The sequence below is a fragment of the Pseudophryne corroboree genome, unplaced genomic scaffold, assembly GCF_028390025.1.
Source record: "Pseudophryne corroboree isolate aPseCor3 unplaced genomic scaffold, aPseCor3.hap2 scaffold_366, whole genome shotgun sequence".
In the NCBI taxonomy this organism is placed as follows: domain Eukaryota; kingdom Metazoa; phylum Chordata; class Amphibia; order Anura; family Myobatrachidae; genus Pseudophryne; species Pseudophryne corroboree.
In genome coordinates, this window is record NW_026970018.1 from 28,897 (window position 1) to 54,157 (window position 25,261).

At 34.8% G+C, this 25,261-nt stretch overlaps 2 non-coding genes across 2 annotated transcripts; both read right to left on the bottom strand.

Annotated features, from left to right (window-relative positions):
• Nucleotides 1-972: 972 nt before the first annotated feature.
• On the bottom strand, nt 973-1,046 carry TRNAN-AUU (transfer RNA asparagine (anticodon AUU)). The gene has a single exon. It is a non-coding gene; the product is annotated as a tRNA-Asn (tRNA).
• A 3,433-nt stretch (nt 1,047-4,479) lies between these two features.
• TRNAN-AUU (transfer RNA asparagine (anticodon AUU)) lies at nt 4,480-4,553 on the bottom strand. Its single transcript has one exon. It is a non-coding gene; the product is annotated as a tRNA-Asn (tRNA).
• Nucleotides 4,554-25,261: the final 20,708 nt, after the last annotated feature.

Consider the following 25,261-nt stretch of genomic DNA (forward strand, 5'->3'; position numbering starts at 1 on the left):
GAAACACATTGGTACTTTCCCATGATGAGTGAGTGCTTCAGGATCTCTTGCACTTACATGTGCAGCAGAGTACTGCAATGGAAGCATGCTGGGCCCATAACCCAGAGGTAGGCAGATTGAAACTATCCTCTGCTATATGCATTTTTTTTTTGTTAATTAAAGTAATCCAAAACTGGGATTGATATTTTGTCTCTTTTATTTTTACTTAAAGTACAATAACTTTTACCATTTTAATTTGTTTTAATAGTATATTGACAGTATTGTTTTCTTTCAAAAATCCACTTAATTTTCTTTACCCTATTAATAAAATGGTAATTGACAAAAACAAACTACATTGTCACCAGAAGAGCAATACAAAATGTACAAGTGATATATTAAATTCATCTTTCCAGCTTGAATTTCAATGATGCATTGGGTCAACAATTTTGTGAGAAACATCTTCACCCTTAAATAAAGATTTTCTTAATTCCTTACCTGTGTGCTAATTAGATATCACCTTGTTTTCACATTAAACAGACTTCCACATGAGAAAGCAGCAAGGATGCAGTGGCGTTAATGTTTCCTGGTGTCAACTTGTATTATTTCAGTAGACATTGAAATGAGGATGCATCTTGCTGCCTTTCCAATGAAGCAAGTTTAATTTAGTAATAGGTGAAAAACCATCCTTACAAAGGTGTTAATCAGAGACTTGGCTTTGTGGACACTTTTCAGAGAACAAATTTGTTAGCATAAAAATAAAGCCAGAAAATGAAGAGCTGTTTAATCACTCAATTGGATTTTTCTGCCAGCATATTTTTTTTCTCTGCAACCCACTGCTAAATTGTGCTTCCTAGCTGTTTTTTATAAAATCACTGAATCAAATCTAACTCTGATTACATCAGAGAAGGCCAGGTACCCTACACAATAAGAGGGGGTTTGAAATTTTGACTTGTCTACTTAAATATCACCAAAATCTGATCACAAGGTCAATTACATCCCTGGGTGGGATTGAACCACCAACCTTTTGGTTAATAGCCAAACACACTCACCGATTGCGCCACAGAGACACTTTGCAAAAAGTAAATACTGACAAAGGCTAATAAGCATACATCTAGAACGTTTCCTAGAAAAACATTAAAAAATCAATAATCTGGAGAGTTTTTGTAAGATGTTTCTTCCATCAACCAACGAAGAAACACATTGGTACTTTCCCATGATGAGTGAGTGCTTCAGGATCTCTTGGACTTACATGTGCAGCAGAGTACTGCAATGGAAGCATGCTGGACCCATAACCCAGAGGTAGGCAGATTGAAACTATCCTTTGCTATATGCATTTTTTTTGTTAATTTAAGTAATCAAAACTGGGATTGATATTTTTGCTCTTTTATTTTTACTTAAAGTACAATAACTTTTACCATTTTAATTTGTTTTAATAGTATATTGACAGTATAGTTTTCTTTCAAAAATCCACTTAATTTTCTTTACCCTGTTATTAAGATGGTAATTGACAAAAACAAACTACATTGTCACCAGAAGAGCAATACAAAATGTACAAGTGATATATTAAAATCATCTTTCCAGCTTGAATTTCAATGATGCATTGGGGCAACAATTTTGTGAGAAACATCTTCACCCTTAAATAAAGATTTTCGTAATTCCTTACCTGTGTGCTAATTAGATATCACCTTGTTTTCACATTAAACAGACTTCCACATGAGAAAGCAGCAAGGATGCAGTGGCGTTAATGTTTCCTGGTGTCAACCTGTATTATTTCAGTAGACATTGAAATGAGGATGCATCTTGCTGCCTTTCCAATGAAGCAAGTTTAATTTAGTAATAGGTGAAAAACCATCCTTACAAAGGTGTTAATCAGAGACTTGGCTTTGTGGACACTTTTCAGAGAACAAATTTGTTAGCATAAAAATAAAGCCAGAAAATGAAGAGCTGTTTAATCACTCAATTGGATTTTTCTGCCAGCATATTTTTTTTCTCTGCAACCCACTGCTAAATTGTGCTTCCTAGCTGTTTTTATAAAATCACTGAATCAAATCTAACTCTGATTACATCAGAGAAGGCCAGGTACCCTACACCATAACAGGGGGTTTGAAATTTTGACTTGTCTACTTAAATATCACCAAAATCTGATCACAAGTTTAATTACGTCCCTGGGTGGGATTGAACCACCAACCTTTTGGTTAATAGCCGAACACACTAACCGATTGCGCCACAGAGACACTTTGCAAAAAGTGCATACTGACAAAGGCTAATAGGCATACATCTAGAACGTTTCCTAGAAAAACATTAAAAAATCAATAATCTGGAGAGTTTTTGTAAGATGTTTCTTCCATCAACCAACGAAGAAACACATTGGTACTTTCCCATGATGAGTGAGTGCTTCATGATCTCTTGCACTTACATGTGCAGCAGAGTACTGCAATGGAAGCATGCTGGACCCATAACCCAGAGGTAGGCAGATTGAAACTATCCTCTGCTATATGCATTTTTTTGTTTGTTAATTAAAGTAATCCAAAACTGGGATTGATATTTTGGCTCTTTTAATTTTACTTAAAGTACAATAACTTTTACCATTGTAATTTGTTTTAATAGTATATTGACAGTATTGTTTTCTTTCAAAAATCCACTTAATTCTCTTTACCCTATTATTAAAATGGTAATTGACAAAAACAAACTACATTGTCACCAGAAGAGCAATACAAAATGTACAAGTGATATATTAAAATCATCTTTCCAGCTTGAATTTCAATGATGCATTGGGGCAACGATTTTGTGAGAAACATCTTCACCCTTAAATAAAGATTTTCTTAATTCCTTACCTGTGTGCTAATTAGATATCACCTTGTTTTCACATTAAACAGACTTCCACATGAGAAAGCAGCAAGGATGCAGTGGCGTTAATGTTTCCTGGTGTCAACCTGTATTATTTCAGTAGACATTGAAATGAGGATGCATCTTGCTGCCTTTCCAATGAAGCAAGTTTAATTTAGTAATCGGTGAAAAACCATCCCTACAAAGGTGTTAATCAGAGACTTGGCTTTGTGGACACTTTTCAGAGAACAAATTTGTTAGCATAAAAATAAAGCCAGAAAATAAAGAGCTGTTTAATCACTCAATTGGATTTTTCTGCCAGCATATTTGTTTTCTCTGCAACCCACTGCTAAATTGTGCTTCCTAGCTGTTTTTATAAAATCACTGAATCAAATATAACTCTGATTACATCAGAGAAGGCCAGGTACCCTACACCATAACAGGGGGTTTGAAATTTTGACTTGTCTACTTAAAGATCACCAAAATCTGATAACAAGGTCAATTAGGTCCCTGGGTGGGATTGAACCACCAACCTTTTGGTTAATAGCCATACATACTAACTGATTGCGCCACAGAGACACTTTGCAAAAGTCCATACTGACAAAGGCTAATAAGCATTCATCTAAAACGTTTCCTAGCAAAACTTTAAAAAGTCAATAATCTGGAGAGTTTTTGTAAGATGTTTCTTCCATCAACCAACGAAGAAACACATTGGTACTTTCCCATGATGAGTGAGTGCTTCAGGATCTCTTGCACTTACATGTGCAGCAGAGTACTGCAATGGAAGCATGCTGGGCCCATAACCCAGAGGTAGGCAGATTGAAACTATCCTCTGCTATATGCATTTTTTTTTGTTAATTAAAGTAATCCAAAACTGGGATTGATATTTTGTCTCTTTTATTTTTACTTAAAGTACAATAACTTTTACCATTTTAATTTGTTTTAATAGTATATTGACAGTATTGTTTTCTTTCAAAAATCCACTTAATTTTCTTTACCCTATTAATAAAATGGTAATTGACAAAAACAAACTACATTGTCACCAGAAGAGCAATACAAAATGTACAAGTGATATATTAAATTCATCTTTCCAGCTTGAATTTCAATGATGCATTGGGTCAACAATTTTGTGAGAAACATCTTCACCCTTAAATAAAGATTTTCTTAATTCCTTACCTGTGTGCTAATTAGATATCACCTTGTTTTCACATTAAACAGACTTCCACATGAGAAAGCAGCAAGGATGCAGTGGCGTTAATGTTTCCTGGTGTCAACTTGTATTATTTCAGTAGACATTGAAATGAGGATGCATCTTGCTGCCTTTCCAATGAAGCAAGTTTAATTTAGTAATAGGTGAAAAACCATCCTTACAAAGGTGTTAATCAGAGACTTGGCTTTGTGGACACTTTTCAGAGAACAAATTTGTTAGCATAAAAATAAAGCCAGAAAATGAAGAGCTGTTTAATCACTCAATTGGATTTTTCTGCCAGCATATTTTTTTTCTCTGCAACCCACTGCTAAATTGTGCTTCCTAGCTGTTTTTTATAAAATCACTGAATCAAATCTAACTCTGATTACATCAGAGAAGGCCAGGTACCCTACACAATAAGAGGGGGTTTGAAATTTTGACTTGTCTACTTAAATATCACCAAAATCTGATCACAAGGTCAATTACATCCCTGGGTGGGATTGAACCACCAACCTTTTGGTTAATAGCCAAACACACTAACCGATTGCGCCACAGAGACACTTTGCAAAAAGTAAATACTGACAAAGGCTAATAAGCATACATCTAGAACGTTTCCTAGAAAAACATTAAAAAATCAATAATCTGGAGAGTTTTTGTAAGATGTTTCTTCCATCAACCAACGAAGAAACACATTGGTACTTTCCCATGATGAGTGAGTGCTTCAGGATCTCTTGGACTTACATGTGCAGCAGAGTACTGCAATGGAAGCATGCTGGACCCATAACCCAGAGGTAGGCAGATTGAAACTATCCTTTGCTATATGCATTTTTTTTGTTAATTTAAGTAATCAAAACTGGGATTGATATTTTTGCTCTTTTATTTTTACTTAAAGTACAATAACTTTTACCATTTTAATTTGTTTTAATAGTATATTGACAGTATAGTTTTCTTTCAAAAATCCACTTAATTTTCTTTACCCTGTTATTAAGATGGTAATTGACAAAAACAAACTACATTGTCACCAGAAGAGCAATACAAAATGTACAAGTGATATATTAAAATCATCTTTCCAGCTTGAATTTCAATGATGCATTGGGGCAACAATTTTGTGAGAAACATCTTCACCCTTAAATAAAGATTTTCGTAATTCCTTACCTGTGTGCTAATTAGATATCACCTTGTTTTCACATTAAACAGACTTCCACATGAGAAAGCAGCAAGGATGCAGTGGCGTTAATGTTTCCTGGTGTCAACCTGTATTATTTCAGTAGACATTGAAATGAGGATGCATCTTGCTGCCTTTCCAATGAAGCAAGTTTAATTTAGTAATAGGTGAAAAACCATCCTTACAAAGGTGTTAATCAGAGACTTGGCTTTGTGGACACTTTTCAGAGAACAAATTTGTTAGCATAAAAATAAAGCCAGAAAATGAAGAGCTGTTTAATCACTCAATTGGATTTTTCTGCCAGCATATTTTTTTTCTCTGCAACCCACTGCTAAATTGTGCTTCCTAGCTGTTTTTATAAAATCACTGAATCAAATCTAACTCTGATTACATCAGAGAAGGCCAGGTACCCTACACCATAACAGGGGGTTTGAAATTTTGACTTGTCTACTTAAATATCACCAAAATCTGATCACAAGTTTAATTACGTCCCTGGGTGGGATTGAACCACCAACCTTTTGGTTAATAGCCGAACACACTAACCGATTGCGCCACAGAGACACTTTGCAAAAAGTGCATACTGACAAAGGCTAATAGGCATACATCTAGAACGTTTCCTAGAAAAACATTAAAAAATCAATAATCTGGAGAGTTTTTGTAAGATGTTTCTTCCATCAACCAACGAAGAAACACATTGGTACTTTCCCATGATGAGTGAGTGCTTCAGGATCTCTTGCACTTACATGTGCAGCAGAGTACTGCAATGGAAGCATGCTGGACCCATAACCCAGAGGTAGGCAGATTGAAACTATCCTCTGCTATATGCATTTTTTTGTTTGTTAATTAAAGTAATCCAAAACTGGGATTGATATTTTGGCTCTTTTAATTTTACTTAAAGTACAATAACTTTTACCATTGTAATTTGTTTTAATAGTATATTGACAGTATTGTTTTCTTTCAAAAATCCACTTAATTCTCTTTACCCTATTATTAAAATGGTAATTGACAAAAACAAACTACATTGTCACCAGAAGAGCAATACAAAATGTACAAGTGATATATTAAAATCATCTTTCCAGCTTGAATTTCAATGATGCATTGGGGCAACGATTTTGTGAGAAACATCTTCACCCTTAAATAAAGATTTTCTTAATTCCTTACCTGTGTGCTAATTAGATATCACCTTGTTTTCACATTAAACAGACTTCCACATGAGAAAGCAGCAAGGATGCAGTGGCGTTAATGTTTCCTGGTGTCAACCTGTATTATTTCAGTAGACATTGAAATGAGGATGCATCTTGCTGCCTTTCCAATGAAGCAAGTTTAATTTAGTAATCGGTGAAAAACCATCCCTACAAAGGTGTTAATCAGAGACTTGGCTTTGTGGACACTTTTCAGAGAACAAATTTGTTAGCATAAAAATAAAGCCAGAAAATAAAGAGCTGTTTAATCACTCAATTGGATTTTTCTGCCAGCATATTTGTTTTCTCTGCAACCCACTGCTAAATTGTGCTTCCTAGCTGTTTTTATAAAATCACTGAATCAAATATAACTCTGATTACATCAGAGAAGGCCAGGTACCCTACACCATAACAGGGGGTTTGAAATTTTGACTTGTCTACTTAAAGATCACCAAAATCTGATAACAAGGTCAATTAGGTCCCTGGGTGGGATTGAACCACCAACCTTTTGGTTAATAGCCATACATACTAACTGATTGCGCCACAGAGACACTTTGCAAAAGTCCATACTGACAAAGGCTAATAAGCATTCATCTAAAACGTTTCCTAGCAAAACTTTAAAAAGTCAATAATCTGGAGAGTTTTTGTAAGATGTTTCTTCCATCAACCAACGAAGAAACACATTGGTACTTTCCCATGATGAGTGAGTGCTTCAGGATCTCTTGCACTTACATGTGCAGCAGAGTACTGCAATGGAAGCATGCTGGGCCCATAACCCAGAGGTAGGCAGATTGAAACTATCCTCTGCTATATGCATTTTTTTTTGTTAATTAAAGTAATCCAAAACTGGGATTGATATTTTGTCTCTTTTATTTTTACTTAAAGTACAATAACTTTTACCATTTTAATTTGTTTTAATAGTATATTGACAGTATTGTTTTCTTTCAAAAATCCACTTAATTTTCTTTACCCTATTAATAAAATGGTAATTGACAAAAACAAACTACATTGTCACCAGAAGAGCAATACAAAATGTACAAGTGATATATTAAATTCATCTTTCCAGCTTGAATTTCAATGATGCATTGGGTCAACAATTTTGTGAGAAACATCTTCACCCTTAAATAAAGATTTTCTTAATTCCTTACCTGTGTGCTAATTAGATATCACCTTGTTTTCACATTAAACAGACTTCCACATGAGAAAGCAGCAAGGATGCAGTGGCGTTAATGTTTCCTGGTGTCAACTTGTATTATTTCAGTAGACATTGAAATGAGGATGCATCTTGCTGCCTTTCCAATGAAGCAAGTTTAATTTAGTAATAGGTGAAAAACCATCCTTACAAAGGTGTTAATCAGAGACTTGGCTTTGTGGACACTTTTCAGAGAACAAATTTGTTAGCATAAAAATAAAGCCAGAAAATGAAGAGCTGTTTAATCACTCAATTGGATTTTTCTGCCAGCATATTTTTTTTCTCTGCAACCCACTGCTAAATTGTGCTTCCTAGCTGTTTTTTATAAAATCACTGAATCAAATCTAACTCTGATTACATCAGAGAAGGCCAGGTACCCTACACAATAAGAGGGGGTTTGAAATTTTGACTTGTCTACTTAAATATCACCAAAATCTGATCACAAGGTCAATTACGTCCCTGGGTGGGATTGAACCACCAACCTTTTGGTTAATAGCCGAACACACTAACCGATTGCGCCACAGAGACACTTTGCAAAAAGTAAATACTGACAAAGGCTAATAAGCATACATCTAGAACGTTTCCTAGAAAAACATTAAAAAATCAATAATCTGGAGAGTTTTTGTAAGATGTTTCTTCCATCAACCAACGAAGAAACACATTGGTACTTTCCCATGATGAGTGAGTGCTTCAGGATCTCTTGCACTTACATGTGCAGCAGAGTACTGCAATGGAAGCATGCTGGACCCATAACCCAGAGGTAGGCAGATTGAAACTATCCTTTGCTATATGCATTTTTTTTGTTAATTTAAGTAATCAAAACTGGGATTGATATTTTTGCTCTTTTATTTTTACTTAAAGTACAATAACTTTTACCATTTTAATTTGTTTTAATAGTATATTGACAGTATAGTTTTCTTTCAAAAATCCACTTAATTTTCTTTACCCTGTTATTAAAATGGTAATTGACAAAAACAAACTACATTGTCACCAGAAGAGCAATACAAAATGTACAAGTGATATATTAAAATCATCTTTCCAGCTTGAATTTCAATGATGCATTGGGGCAACGATTTTGTGAGAAACATCTTCACCCTTAAATAAAGATTTTCGTAATTCCTTACCTGTGTGCTAATTAGATATCACCTTGTTTTCACATTAAACAGACTTCCACATGAGAAAGCAGCAAGGATGCAGTGGCGTTAATGTTTCCTGGTGTCAACCTGTATTATTTCAGTAGACATTGAAATGAGGATGCATCTTGCTGCCTTTCTAATGAAGCAAGTTTAATTTAGTAATCGGTGAAAAACCATCCCTACAAAGGTGTTAATCAGAGACTTGGCTTTGTGGACACTTTTCAGAGAACAAATTTGTTAGCATAAAAATAAAGCAAGAAAATTAAGAGCTGTTTAATCACGCAATTTGATTTTTTTGCCAGCATATTTCTTTTTCTCTGCAACCCACTGCTAAATTGTGCTTCCTAGATGTTTTTATAAAATCACTGAATCAAATCTAACTCTGATTACATCAGAGAAGGCCAGGTACCCTAAACCATAACAGGGGGTATGAAATTTGACTTGTCTACTTAAAGATCACCAAAATCTGATAACAAGGTCAATTACGTCCCTGGGTGGGATTGAACCACCAACCTTTTGGTTAATAGCCGTACACACTAACTGATTGCGCCACAGAGACACTTTGCAAAAGTACATACTGACAAAGGCTAATAAGCATTCATCTAAAACGTTTCCTAGAAAAACTTAAAAAAGTCAATAATCTGGAGAGTTTTTGTAAGATGTTTCTTCCATCAACCAACGAAGAAACACATTGGTACTTTCCCATGATGAGTGAGTGCTTCAGGATCTCTTGCACTTACATGTGCAGCAGAGTACTGCAATGGAAGCATGCTGGGCCCATAACCCAGAGGTAGGCAGATTGAAACTATCCTCTGCTATATGCATTTTTTTGTTTGTTAATTAAAGTAATCCAAAACTGGGATTGATATTTTGGCTCTTTTATTTTTACTTAAAGTACAATAACTTTTACCATTGTAATTTGTTTTAATAGTATATTGACAGTATTGTTTTCTTTCAAAAATCCACTTAATTCTCTTTACCCTATTATTAAAATGGTAATTGACAAAAACAAACTACATTGTCACCAGAAGAGCAATACAAAATGTACAAGTGATATATTAAAATCATCTTTCCAGCTTGAATTTCAATGATGCATTGGGGCAACGATTTTGTGAGAAACATCTTCACCCTTAAATAAAGATTTTCTTAATTCCTTACCTGTGTGCTAATTAGATATCACCTTGTTTTCACATTAAACAGACTTCCACATGAGAAAGCAGCAAGGATGCAGTGGCGTTAATGTTTCCTGGTGTCAACCTGTATTATTTCAGTAGACATTGAAATGAGGATGCATCTTGCTGCCTTTCCAATGAAGCAAGTTTAATTTAGTAATAGGTGAAAAACCATCCTTACAAAGGTGTTAATCAGAGACTTGGCTTTGTGGACACTTTTCAGAGAACAAATTTGTTAGCATAAAAATAAAGCCAGAAAATAAAGAGCTGTTTAATCACTCAATTGGATTTTTCTGCCAGCATATTTGTTTTCTCTGCAACCCACTGCTAAATTGTGCTTCCTAGCTGTTTTTATAAAATCACTGAATCAAATCTAACTCTGATTACATCAGAGAAGGCCAGGTACCCTACACCATAACAGGGGGTTTGAAATTTTGACTTGTCTACTTAAAGATCACCAAAATCTGATAACAAGGTCAATTAGGTCCCTGGGTGGGATTGAACCACCAACCTTTTGGTTAATAGCCATACATACTAACTGATTGCGCCACAGAGACACTTTGCAAAAGTCCATACTGACAAAGGCTAATAAGCATTCATCTAAAACGTTTCCTAGCAAAACTTTAAAAAGTCAATAATCTGGAGAGTTTTTGTAAGATGTTTCTTCCATCAACCAACGAAGAAACACATTGGTACTTTCCCATGATGAGTGAGTGCTTCAGGATCTCTTGCACTTACATGTGCAGCAGAGTACTGCAATGGAAGCATGCTGGGCCCATAACCCAGAGGTAGGCAGATTGAAACTATCCTCTGCTATATGCATTTTTTTTTGTTAATTAAAGTAATCCAAAACTGGGATTGATATTTTGTCTCTTTTATTTTTACTTAAAGTACAATAACTTTTATCATTTTAATTTGTTTTAATAGTATATTGACAGTATTGTTTTCTTTCAAAAATCCACTTAATTTTCTTTACCCTATTAATAAAATGGTAATTGACAAAAACAAACTACATTGTCACCAGAAGAGCAATACAAAATGTACAAGTGATATATTAAATTCATCTTTCCAGCTTGAATTTCAATGATGCATTGGGTCAACAATTTTGTGAGAAACATCTTCACCCTTAAATAAAGATTTTCTTAATTCCTTACCTGTGTGCTAATTAGATATCACCTTGTTTTCACATTAAACAGACTTCCACATGAGAAAGCAGCAAGGATGCAGTGGCGTTAATGTTTCCTGGTGTCAACCTGTATTATTTCAGTAGACATTGAAATGAGGATGCATCTTGCTGCCTTTCCAATGAAGCAAGTTTAATTTAGTAATAGGTGAAAAACCATCCTTACAAAGGTGTTAATCAGAGACTTGGCTTTGTGGACACTTTTCAGAGAACAAATTTGTTAGCATAAAAATAAAGCCAGAAAATGAAGAGCTGTTTAATCACTCAATTGGATTTTTCTGCCAGCATATTTTTTTTCTCTGCAACCCACTGCTAAATTGTGCTTCCTAGCTGTTTTTTATAAAATCACTGAATCAAATCTAACTCTGATTACATCAGAGAAGGCCAGGTACCCTACACAATAAGAGGGGGTTTGAAATTTTGACTTGTCTACTTAAATATCACCAAAATCTGATCACAAGGTCAATTACGTCCCTGGGTGGGATTGAACCACCAACCTTTTGGTTAATAGCCGAACACACTAACCGATTGCGCCACAGAGACACTTTGCAAAAAGTAAATACTGACAAAGGCTAATAAGCATACATCTAGAACGTTTCCTAGAAAAACATTAAAAAATCAATAATCTGGAGAGTTTTTGTAAGATGTTTCTTCCATCAACCAACGAAGAAACACATTGGTACTTTCCCATGATGAGTGAGTGCTTCAGGATCTCTTGCACTTACATGTGCAGCAGAGTACTGCAATGGAAGCATGCTGGACCCATAACCCAGAGGTAGGCAGATTGAAACTATCCTTTGCTATATGCATTTTTTTTGTTAATTTAAGTAATCAAAACTGGGATTGATATTTTTGCTCTTTTATTTTTACTTAAAGTACAATAACTTTTACCATTTTAATTTGTTTTAATAGTATATTGACAGTATAGTTTTCTTTCAAAAATCCACTTAATTTTCTTTACCCTGTTATTAAAATGGTAATTGACAAAAACAAACTACATTGTCACCAGAAGAGCAATACAAAATGTACAAGTGATATATTAAAATCATCTTTCCAGCTTGAATTTCAATGATGCATTGGGGCAACGATTTTGTGAGAAACATCTTCACCCTTAAATAAAGATTTTCGTAATTCCTTACCTGTGTGCTAATTAGATATCACCTTGTTTTCACATTAAACAGACTTCCACATGAGAAAGCAGCAAGGATGCAGTGGCGTTAATGTTTCCTGGTGTCAACTTGTATTATTTCAGTAGACATTGAAATGAGGATGCATCTTGCTGCCTTTCCAATGAAGCAAGTTTAATTTAGTAATAGGTGAAAAACCATCCTTACAAAGGTGTTAATCAGAGACTTGGCTTTGTGGACACTTTTCAGAGAACAAATTTGTTAGCATAAAAATAAAGCCAGAAAATGAAGAGCTGTTTAATCACTCAATTGGATTTTTCTGCCAGCATATTTTTTTTCTCTGCAACCCACTGCTAAATTGTGCTTCCTAGCTGTTTTTTATAAAATCACTGAATCAAATCTAACTCTGATTACATCAGAGAAGGCCAGGTACCCTACACAATAAGAGGGGGTTTGAAATTTTGACTTGTCTACTTAAATATCACCAAAATCTGATCACAAGGTCAATTACGTCCCTGGGTGGGATTGAACCACCAACCTTTTGGTTAATAGCCGAACACACTAACCGATTGCGCCACAGAGACACTTTGCAAAAAGTAAATACTGACAAAGGCTAATAAGCATACATCTAGAACGTTTCCTAGAAAAACATTAAAAAATCAATAATCTGGAGAGTTTTTGTAAGATGTTTCTTCCATCAACCAACGAAGAAACACATTGGTACTTTCCCATGATGAGTGAGTGCTTCAGGATCTCTTGCACTTACATGTGCAGCAGAGTACTGCAATGGAAGCATGCTGGACCCATAACCCAGAGGTAGGCAGATTGAAACTATCCTTTGCTATATGCATTTTTTTTGTTAATTTAAGTAATCAAAACTGGGATTGATATTTTTGCTCTTTTATTTTTACTTAAAGTACAATAACTTTTACCATTTTAATTTGTTTTAATAGTATATTGACAGTATAGTTTTCTTTCAAAAATCCACTTAATTTTCTTTACCCTGTTATTAAAATGGTAATTGACAAAAACAAACTACATTGTCACCAGAAGAGCAATACAAAATGTACAAGTGATATATTAAAATCATCTTTCCAGCTTGAATTTCAATGATGCATTGGGGCAACGATTTTGTGAGAAACATCTTCACCCTTAAATAAAGATTTTCGTAATTCCTTACCTGTGTGCTAATTAGATATCACCTTGTTTTCACATTAAACAGACTTCCACATGAGAAAGCAGCAAGGATGCAGTGGCGTTAATGTTTCCTGGTGTCAACCTGTATTATTTCAGTAGACATTGAAATGAGGATGCATCTTGCTGCCTTTCCAATGAAGCAAGTTTAATTTAGTAATCGGTGAAAAACCATCCCTACAAAGGTGTTAATCAGAGACTTGGCTTTGTGGACACTTTTCAGAGAACAAATTTGTTAGCATAAAAATAAAGCAAGAAAATTAAGAGCTGTTTAATCACGCAATTTGATTTTTTTGCCAGCATATTTCTTTTTCTCTGCAACCCACTGCTAAATTGTGCTTCCTAGATGTTTTTATAAAATCACTGAATCAAATCTAACTCTGATTACATCAGAGAAGGCCAGGTACCCTAAACCATAACAGGGGGTATGAAATTTGACTTGTCTACTTAAAGATCACCAAAATCTGATAACAAGGTCAATTACGTCCCTGGGTGGGATTGAACCACCAACCTTTTGGTTAATAGCCGTACACACTAACTGATTGCGCCACAGAGACACTTTGCAAAAGTACATACTGACAAAGGCTAATAAGCATTCATCTAAAACGTTTCCTAGAAAAACTTAAAAAAGTCAATAATCTGGAGAGTTTTTGTAAGATGTTTCTTCCATCAACCAACGAAGAAACACATTGGTACTTTCCCATGATGAGTGAGTGCTTCAGGATCTCTTGCACTTACATGTGCAGCAGAGTACTGCAATGGAAGCATGCTGGGCCCATAACCCAGAGGTAGGCAGATTGAAACTATCCTCTGCTATATGCATTTTTTTGTTTGTTAATTAAAGTAATCCAAAACTGGGATTGATATTTTGGCTCTTTTATTTTTACTTAAAGTACAATAACTTTTACCATTGTAATTTGTTTTAATAGTATATTGACAGTATTGTTTTCTTTCAAAAATCCACTTAATTCTCTTTACCCTATTATTAAAATGGTGATTGACAAAAACAAACTACATTGTCACCAGAAGAGCAATACAAAATGTACAAGTGATATATTAAAATCATCTTTCCAGCTTGAATTTCAATGATGCATTGGGTCAACAATTTTGTGAGAAACATCTTCACCCTTAAATAAAGATTTTCTTAATTCCTTACCTGTGTGCTAATTAGATATCACCTTGTTTTCACATTAAACAGACTTCCACATGAGAAAGCAGCAAGGATGCAGTGGCGTTAATGTTTCCTGGTGTCAACCTGTATTATTTCAGTAGACATTGAAATGAGGATGCATCTTGCTGCCTTTCCAATGAAGCAAGTTTAATTTAGTAATAGGTGAAAAACCATCCTTACAAAGGTGTTAATCAGAGACTTGGCTTTGTGGACACTTTTCAGAGAACAAATTTGTTAGCATAAAAATAAAGCCAGAAAATGAAGAGCTGTTTAATCACTCAATTGGATTTTTCTGCCAGCATATTTTTTTTCTCTGCAACCCACTGCTAAATTGTGCTTCCTAGCTGTTTTTTATAAAATCACTGAATCAAATCTAACTCTGATTACATCAGAGAAGGCCAGGTACCCTACACAATAAGAGGGGGTTTGAAATTTTGACTTGTCTACTTAAATATCACCAAAATCTGATCACAAGGTCAATTACGTCCCTGGGTGGGATTGAACCACCAACCTTTTGGTTAATAGCCGAACACACTAACCGATTGCGCCACAGAGACACTTTGCAAAAAGTAAATACTGACAAAGGCTAATAAGCATACATCTAGAACGTTTCCTAGAAAAACATTAAAAAATCAATAATCTGGAGAGTTTTTGTAAGATGTTTCTTCCATCAACCAACGAAGAAACACATTGGTACTTTCCCATGATGAGTGAGTGCTTCAGGATCTCTTGCACTTACATGTGCAGCAGAGTACTGCAATGGAAGCATGCTGGACCCATAACCCAGAGGTAGGCAGATTGAAACTATCCTTTGCTATATGCATTTTTTTTGTTAATTTAAGTAATCAAAACTGGGATTGATATTTTTGCTCTTTTATTTTTACTTAAAGTACAATAACTTTTACCATTTTAATTTGTTTTAATAGTATATTGACAGTATAGTTTTCTTTCAAAAATCCACTTAATTTTCTTTACCCTGTTATTAAAATGGTAATTGACAAAAACAAACTACATTGTCACCAGAAGAGCAATACAAAATGTACAAGTGATATATTAAAATCATCTTTCCAGCTTGAATTTCAATGATGCATTGGGGCAACGATTTTGTGAGAAACATCTTCACCCTTAAATAAAGATTTTCGTAATTCCTTACCTGTGTGCTAATTAGATATCACCTTGTTTTCACATTAAACAGACTTCCACATGAGAAAGCAGCAAGGATGCAGTGGCGTTAATGTTTCCTGGTGTCAACTTGTATTATTTCAGTAGACATTGAAATGAGGATGCATCTTGCTGCCTTTCCAATGAAGCAAGTTTAATTTAGTAATAGGTGAAAAACCATCCTTACAAAGGTGTTAATCAGAGACTTGGCTTTGTGGACACTTTTCAGAGAACAAATTTGTTAGCATAAAAATAAAGCCAGAAAATGAAGAGCTGTTTAATCACTCAATTGGATTTTTCTGCCAGCATATTTTTTTTCTCTGCAACCCACTGCTAAATTGTGCTTCCTAGCTGTTTTTTATAAAATCACTGAATCAAATCTAACTCTGATTACATCAGAGAAGGCCAGGTACCCTACACAATAAGAGGGGGTTTGAAATTTTGACTTGTCTACTTAAATATCACCAAAATCTGATCACAAGGTCAATTACGTCCCTGGGTGGGATTGAACCACCAACCTTTTGGTTAATAGCCGAACACACTAACCGATTGCGCCACAGAGACACTTTGCAAAAAGTAAATACTGACAAAGGCTAATAAGCATACATCTAGAACGTTTCCTAGAAAAACATTAAAAAATCAATAATCTGGAGAGTTTTTGTAAGATGTTTCTTCCATCAACCAACGAAGAAACACATTGGTACTTTCCCATGATGAGTGAGTGCTTCAGGATCTCTTGCACTTACATGTGCAGCAGAGTACTGCAATGGAAGCATGCTGGACCCATAACCCAGAGGTAGGCAGATTGAAACTATCCTTTGCTATATGCATTTTTTTTGTTAATTTAAGTAATCAAAACTGGGATTGATATTTTTGCTCTTTTATTTTTACTTAAAGTACAATAACTTTTACCATTTTAATTTGTTTTAATAGTATATTGACAGTATAGTTTTCTTTCAAAAATCCACTTAATTTTCTTTACCCTGTTATTAAAATGGTAATTGACAAAAACAAACTACATTGTCACCAGAAGAGCAATACAAAATGTACAAGTGATATATTAAAATCATCTTTCCAGCTTGAATTTCAATGATGCATTGGGGCAACGATTTTGTGAGAAACATCTTCACCCTTAAATAAAGATTTTCGTAATTCCTTACCTGTGTGCTAATTAGATATCACCTTGTTTTCACATTAAACAGACTTCCACATGAGAAAGCAGCAAGGATGCAGTGGCGTTAATGTTTCCTGGTGTCAACCTGTATTATTTCAGTAGACATTGAAATGAGGATGCATCTTGCTGCCTTTCCAATGAAGCAAGTTTAATTTAGTAATCGGTGAAAAACCATCCCTACAAAGGTGTTAATCAGAGACTTGGCTTTGTGGACACTTTTCAGAGAACAAATTTGTTAGCATAAAAATAAAGCAAGAAAATTAAGAGCTGTTTAATCACGCAATTTGATTTTTTTGCCAGCATATTTCTTTTTCTCTGCAACCCACTGCTAAATTGTGCTTCCTAGATGTTTTTATAAAATCACTGAATCAAATCTAACTCTGATTACATCAGAGAAGGCCAGGTACCCTAAACCATAACAGGGGGTATGAAATTTGACTTGTCTACTTAAAGATCACCAAAATCTGATAACAAGGTCAATTACGTCCCTGGGTGGGATTGAACCACCAACCTTTTGGTTAATAGCCGTACACACTAACTGATTGCGCCACAGAGACACTTTGCAAAAGTACATACTGACAAAGGCTAATAAGCATTCATCTAAAACGTTTCCTAGAAAAACTTAAAAAAGTCAATAATCTGGAGAGTTTTTGTAAGATGTTTCTTCCATCAACCAACGAAGAAACACATTGGTACTTTCCCATGATGAGTGAGTGCTTCAGGATCTCTTGCACTTACATGTGCAGCAGAGTACTGCAATGGAAGCATGCTGGGCCCATAACCCAGAGGTAGGCAGATTGAAACTATCCTCTGCTATATGCATTTTTTTGTTTGTTAATTAAAGTAATCCAAAACTGGGATTGATATTTTGGCTCTTTTATTTTTACTTAAAGTACAATAACTTTTACCATTGTAATTTGTTTTAATAGTATATTGACAGTATTGTTTTCTTTCAAAAATCCACTTAATTCTCTTTACCCTATTATTAAAATGGTGATTGACAAAAACAAACTACATTGTCACCAGAAGAGCAATACAAAATGTACAAGTGATATATTAAAATCATCTTTCCAGCTTGAATTTCAATGATGCATTGGGGCAACGATTTTGTGAGAAACATCTTCACCCTTAAATAAAGATTTTCTTAATTCCTTACCTGTGTGCTAATTAGATATCACCTTGTTTTCACATTAAACAGACTTCCACATGAGAAAGCAGCAAGGATGCAGTGGCGTTAATGTTTCCTGGTGTCAACCTGTATTATTTCAGTAGACATTGAAATGAGGATGCATCTTGCTGCCTTTCCAATGAAGCAAGTTTAATTTAGTAATAGGTGAAAAACCATCCTTACAAAGGTGTTAATCAGAGACTTGGCTTTGTGGACACTTTTCAGAGAACAAATTTGTTAGCATAAAAATAAAGCCAGAAAATAAAGAGCTGTTTAATCACTCAATTGGATTTTTCTGCCAGCATATTTGTTTTCTCTGCAACCCACTGCTAAATTGTGCTTCCTAGCTGTTTTTATAAAATCACTGAATCAAATCTAACTCTGATTACATCAGAGAAGGCCAGGTACCCTACACCATAACAGGGGGTTTGAAATTTTGACTTGTCTACTTAAAGATCACCAAAATCTGATAACAAGGTCAATTAGGTCCCTGGGTGGGATTGAACCACCAACCTTTTGGTTAATAGCCATACATACTAACTGATTGCGCCACAGAGACACTTTGCAAAAGTCCATACTGACAAAGGCTAATAAGCATTCATCTAAAACGTTTCCTAGCAAAACTTTAAAAAGTCAATAATCTGGAGAGTTTTTGTAAGATGTTTCTTCCATCAACCAACGAAGAAACACATTGGTACTTTCCAATGATGAGTGAGTGCTTCAGGATCTCTTGCACTTACATGTGCAGCAGAGTACTGCAATGGAAGCATGCTGGGCCCATAACCCAGAGGTAGGCAGATTGAAACTATCCTCTGCTATATGCATTTTTTTTTGTTAATTAAAGTAATCCAAAACTGGGATTGATATTTTGTCTCTTTTATTTTTACTTAAAGTACAATAACTTTTACCATTTTAATTTGTTTTAATAGTATATTGACAGTATTGTTTTCTTTCAAAAATCCACTTAATTTTCTTTACCCTATTAATAAAATGGTAATTGACAAAAACAAACTACATTGTCACCAGAAGAGCAATACAAAATGTACAAGTGATATATTAAATTCATCTTTCCAGCTTGAATTTCAATGATGCATTGGGTCAACAATTTTGTGAGAAACATCTTCACCCTTAAATAAAGATTTTCTTAATTCCTTACCTGTGTGCTAATTAGATATCACCTTGTTTTCACATTAAACAGACTTCCACATGAGAAAGCAGCAAGGATGCAGTGGCGTTAATGTTTCCTGGTGTCAACTTGTATTATTTCAGTAGACATTGAAATGAGGATGCATCTTGCTGCCTTTCCAATGAAGCAAGTTTAATTTAGTAATAGGTGAAAAACCATCCTTACAAAGGTGTTAATCAGAGACTTGGCTTTGTGGACACTTTTCAGAGAACAAATTTGTTAGCATAAAAATAAAGCCAGAAAATGAAGAGCTGTTTAATCACTCAATTGGATTTTTCTGCCAGCATATTTTTTTTTCTCTGCAACCCACTGCTAAATTGTGCTTCCTAGCTGTTTTTTATAAAATCACTGAATCAAATCTAACTCTGATTACATCAGAGAAGGCCAGGTACCCTACACAATAAGAGGGGGTTTGAAATTTTGACTTGTCTACTTAAATATCACCAAAATCTGATCACAAGGTCAATTACGTCCCTGGGTGGGATTGAACCACCAACCTTTTGGTTAATAGCCGAACACACTAACCGATTGCGCCACAGAGACACTTTGCAAAAAGTAAATACTGACAAAGGCTAATAAGCATACATCTAGAACGTTTCCTAGAAAAACATTAAAAAATCAATAATCTGGAGAGTTTTTGTAAGATGTTTCTTCCATCAACCAACGAAGAAACACATTGGTACTTTCCCATGATGAGTGAGTGCTTCAGGATCTCTTGCACTTACATGTGCAGCAGAGTACTGCAATGGAAGCATGCTGGACCCATAACCCAGAGGTAGGCAGATTGAAACTATCCTTTGCTATATGCATTTTTTTTGTTAATTTAAGTAATCAAAACTGGGATTGATATTTTTGCTCTTTTATTATTACTTAAAGTACAATAACTTTTACCATTTTAATTTGTTTTAATAGTATATTGACAGTATAGTTTTCTTTCAAAAATCCACTTAATTTTCTTTACCCTGTTATTAAAATGGTAATTGACAAAAACAAACTACATTGTCACCAGAAGAGCAATACAAAATGTACAAGTGATATATTAAAATCATCTTTCCAGCTTGAATTTCAATGATGCATTGGGGCAACAATTTTGTGAGAAACATCTTCACCCTTAAATAAAGATTTTCGTAATTCCTTACCTGTGTGCTAATTAGATATCACCTTGTTTTCACATTAAACAGACTTCCACATGAGAAAGCAGCAAGGATGCAGTGGCGTTAATGTTTCCTGGTGTCAACCTGTATTATTTCAGTAGACATTGAAATGAGGATGCATCTTGCTGCCTTTCCAATGAAGCAAGTTTAATTTAGTAATAGGTGAAAAACCATCCTTACAAAGGTGTTAATCAGAGACTTGGCTTTGTGGACACTTTTCAGAGAACAAATTTGTTAGCATAAAAATAAAGCCAGAAAATGAAGAGCTGTTTAATCACTCAATTGGATTTTTCTGCCAGCATATTTTTTTTCTCTGCAACCCACTGCTAAATTGTGCTTCCTAGCTGTTTTTATAAAATCACTGAATCAAATCTAACTCTGATTACATCAGAGAAGGCCAGGTACCCTACACCATAACAGGGGGTTTGAAATTTTGACTTGTCTACTTAAATATCACCAAAATCTGATCACAAGTTTAATTACGTCCCTGGGTGGGATTGAACCACCAACCTTTTGGTTAATAGCCGAACACACTAACCGATTGCGCCACAGAGACACTTTGCAAAAAGTGCATACTGACAAAGGCTAATAGGCATACATCTAGAATGTTTCCTAGAAAAACATTAAAAAATCAATAATCTGGAGAGTTTTTGTAAGATGTTTCTTCCATCAACCAACGAAGAAACACATTGGTACTTTCCCATGATGAGTGAGTGCTTCAGGATCTCTTGCACTTACATGTGCAGCAGAGTACTGCAATGGAAGCATGCTGGACCCATAACCCAGAGGTAGGCAGATTGAAACTATCCTTTGCTATATGCATTTTTTTTGTTAATTTAAGTAATCAAAACTGGGATTGATATTTTTGCTCTTTTATTTTTACTTAAAGTACAATAACTTTTACCATTTTAATTTGTTTTAATAGTATATTGACAGTATAGTTTTCTTTCAAAAATCCACTTAATTTTCTTTACCCTGTTATTAAAATGGTAATTGACAAAAACAAACTACATTGTCACCAGAAGAGCAATACAAAATGTACAAGTGATATATTAAAATCATCTTTCCAGCTTGAATTTCAATGATGCATTGGGGCAACGATTTTGTGAGAAACATCTTCACCCTTAAATAAAGATTTTCGTAATTCCTTACCTGTGTGCTAATTAGTTATCACCTTGTTTTCACATTAAACAGACTTCCACATGAGAAAGCAGCAAGGATGCAGTGGCGTTAATGTTTCCTGGTGTCAACCTGTATTATTTCAGTAGACATTGAAATGAGGATGCATCTTGCTGCCTTTCCAATGAAGCAAGTTTAATTTAGTAATCGGTGAAAAACCATCCCTACAAAGGTGTTAATCAGAGACTTGGCTTTGTGGACACTTTTCAGAGAACAAATTTGTTAGCATAAAAATAAAGCAAGAAAATTAAGAGCTGTTTAATCACGCAATTTGATTTTTTTGCCAGCATATTTCTTTTTCTCTGCAACCCACTGCTAAATTGTGCTTCCTAGATGTTTTTATAAAATCACTGAATCAAATCTAACTCTGATTACATCAGAGAAGGCCAGGTACCCTAAACCATAACAGGGGGTATGAAATTTGACTTGTCTACTTAAAGATCACCAAAATCTGATAACAAGGTCAATTACGTCCCTGGGTGGGATTGAACCACCAACCTTTTGGTTAATAGCCGTACACACTAACTGATTGCGCCACAGAGACACTTTGCAAAAGTACATACTGACAAAGGCTAATAAGCATTCATCTAAAACGTTTCCTAGAAAAACTTAAAAAAGTCAATAATCTGGAGAGTTTTTGTAAGATGTTTCTTCCATCAACCAACGAAGAAACACATTGGTACTTTCCCATGATGAGTGAGTGCTTCAGGATCTCTTGCACTTACATGTGCAGCAGAGTACTGCAATGGAAGCATGCTGGGCCCATAACCCAGAGGTAGGCAGATTGAAACTATCCTCTGCTATATGCATTTTTTTGTTTGTTAATTAAAGTAATCCAAAACTGGGATTGATATTTTGGCTCTTTTATTTTTACTTAAAGTACAATAACTTTTACCATTGTAATTTGTTTTAATAGTATATTGACAGTATTGTTTTCTTTCAAAAATCCACTTAATTCTCTTTACCCTATTATTAAAATGGTAATTGACAAAAACAAACTACATTGTCACCAGAAGAGCAATACAAAATGTACAAGTGATATATTAAAATCATCTTTCCAGCTTGAATTTCAATGATGCATTGGGGCAACGATTTTGTGAGAAACATCTTCACCCTTAAATAAAGATTTTCTTAATTCCTTACCTGTGTGCTAATTAGATATCACCTTGTTTTCACATTAAACAGACTTCCACATGAGAAAGCAGCAAGGATGCAGTGGCGTTAATGTTTCCTGGTGTCAACCTGTATTATTTCAGTAGACATTGAAATGAGGATGCATCTTGCTGCCTTTCCAATGAAGCAAGTTTAATTTAGTAATCGGTGAAAAACCATCCCTACAAAGGTGTTAATCAGAGACTTGGCTTTGTGGACACTTTTCAGAGAACAAATTTGTTAGCATAAAAATAAAGCAAGAAAATTAAGAGCTGTTTAATCACGCAATTTTATTTTTTTGCCAGCATATTTCTTTTTCTCTGCAACCCACTGCTAAATTGTGCTTCCTAGATGTTTTTATAAAATCACTGAATCAAATCTAACTCTGATTACATCAGAGAAGGCCAGGTACCCTAAACCATAACAGGGGGTATGAAATTTGACTTGTCTACTTAAAGATCACCAAAATCTGATAACAAGGTCAATTACGTCCCTGGGTGGGATTGAACCACCAACCTTTTGGTTAACAGCCGTACACACTAACTGATTGCGCCACAGAGACACTTTGCAAAAGTCCATACTGACAAAGGCTAATAAGCATTCATCTAAAACGTTTCCTAGCAAAACTTTAAAAAGTCAATAATCTGGAGAGTTTTTGTAAGATGTTTCTTCCATCAACCAACGAAGAAACACATTGGTACTTTCCCATGATGAGTGAGTGCTTCAGGATCTCTTGCACTTACATGTGCAGCAGAGTACTGCAATGGAAGCATGCTGGGCCCATAACCCAGAGGTAGGCAGATTGAAACTATCCTCTGCTATATGCATTTTTTTTGTTAATTAAAGTAATCCAAAACTGGGATTGATATTTTGTCTCTTTTATTTTTACTTAAAGTACAATAACTTTTACCATTTTAATTTGTTTTAATAGTATATTGACAGTATTGTTTTCTTTCAAAAATCCACTTAATTTTCTTTACCCTATTAATAAAATGGTAATTGACAAAAACAAACTACATTGTCACCAGAAGAGCAATACAAAATGTACAAGTGATATATTAAATTCATCTTTCCAGCTTGAATTTCAATGATGCATTGGGTCAACAATTTTGTGAGAAACATCTTCACCCTTAAATAAAGATTTTCTTAATTCCTTACCTGTGTGCTAATTAGATATCACCTTGTTTTCACATTAAACAGACTTCCACATGAGAAAGCAGCAAGGATGCAGTGGCGTTAATGTTTCCTGGTGTCAACTTGTATTATTTCAGTAGACATTGAAATGAGGATGCATCTTGCTGCCTTTCCAATGAAGCAAGTTTAATTTAGTAATAGGTGAAAAACCATCCTTACAAAGGTGTTAATCAGAGACTTGGCTTTGTGGACACTTTTCAGAGAACAAATTTGTTAGCATAAAAATAAAGCCAGAAAATGAAGAGCTGTTTAATCACTCAATTGGATTTTTCTGCCAGCATATTTTTTTTATCTGCAACCCACTGCTAAATTGTGCTTCCTAGCTGTTTTTTATAAAATCACTGAATCAAATCTAACTCTGATTACATCAGAGAAGGCCAGGTACCCTACACAATAAGAGGGGGTTTGAAATTTTGACTTGTCTACTTAAATATCACCAAAATCTGATCACAAGGTCAATTACGTCCCTGGGTGGGATTGAACCACCAACCTTTTGGTTAATAGCCGAACACACTAACCGATTGCGCCACAGAGACACTTTGCAAAAAGTAAATACTGACAAAGGCTAATAAGCATACATCTAGAACGTTTCCTAGAAAAACATTAAAAAATCAATAATCTGGAGAGTTTTTGTAAGATGTTTCTTCCATCAACCAACGAAGAAACACATTGGTACTTTCCCATGATGAGTGAGTGCTTCAGGATCTCTTGCACTTACATGTGCAGCAGAGTACTGCAATGGAAGCATGCTGGACCCATAACCCAGAGGTAGGCAGATTGAAACTATCCTTTGCTATATGCATTTTTTTTGTTAATTTAAGTAATCAAAACTGGGATTGATATTTTTGCTCTTTTATTTTTACTTAAAGTACAATAACTTTTACCATTTTAATTTGTTTTAATAGTATATTGACAGTATAGTTTTCTTTCAAAAATCCACTTAATTTTCTTTACCCTGTTATTAAAATGGTAATTGACAAAAACAAACTACATTGTCACCAGAAGAGCAATACAAAATGTACAAGTGATATATTAAAATCATCTTTCCAGCTTGAATTTCAATGATGCATTGGGGCAACAATTTTGTGAGAAACATCTTCACCCTTAAATAAAGATTTTCGTAATTCCTTACCTGTGTGCTAATTAGATATCACCTTGTTTTCACATTAAACAGACTTCCACATGAGAAAGCAGCAAGGATGCAGTGGCGTTAATGTTTCCTGGTGTCAACCTGTATTATTTCAGTAGACATTGAAATGAGGATGCATCTTGCTGCCTTTCCAATGAAGCAAGTTTAATTTAGTAATAGGTGAAAAACCATCCTTACAAAGGTGTTAATCAGAGACTTGGCTTTGTGGACACTTTTCAGAGAACAAAT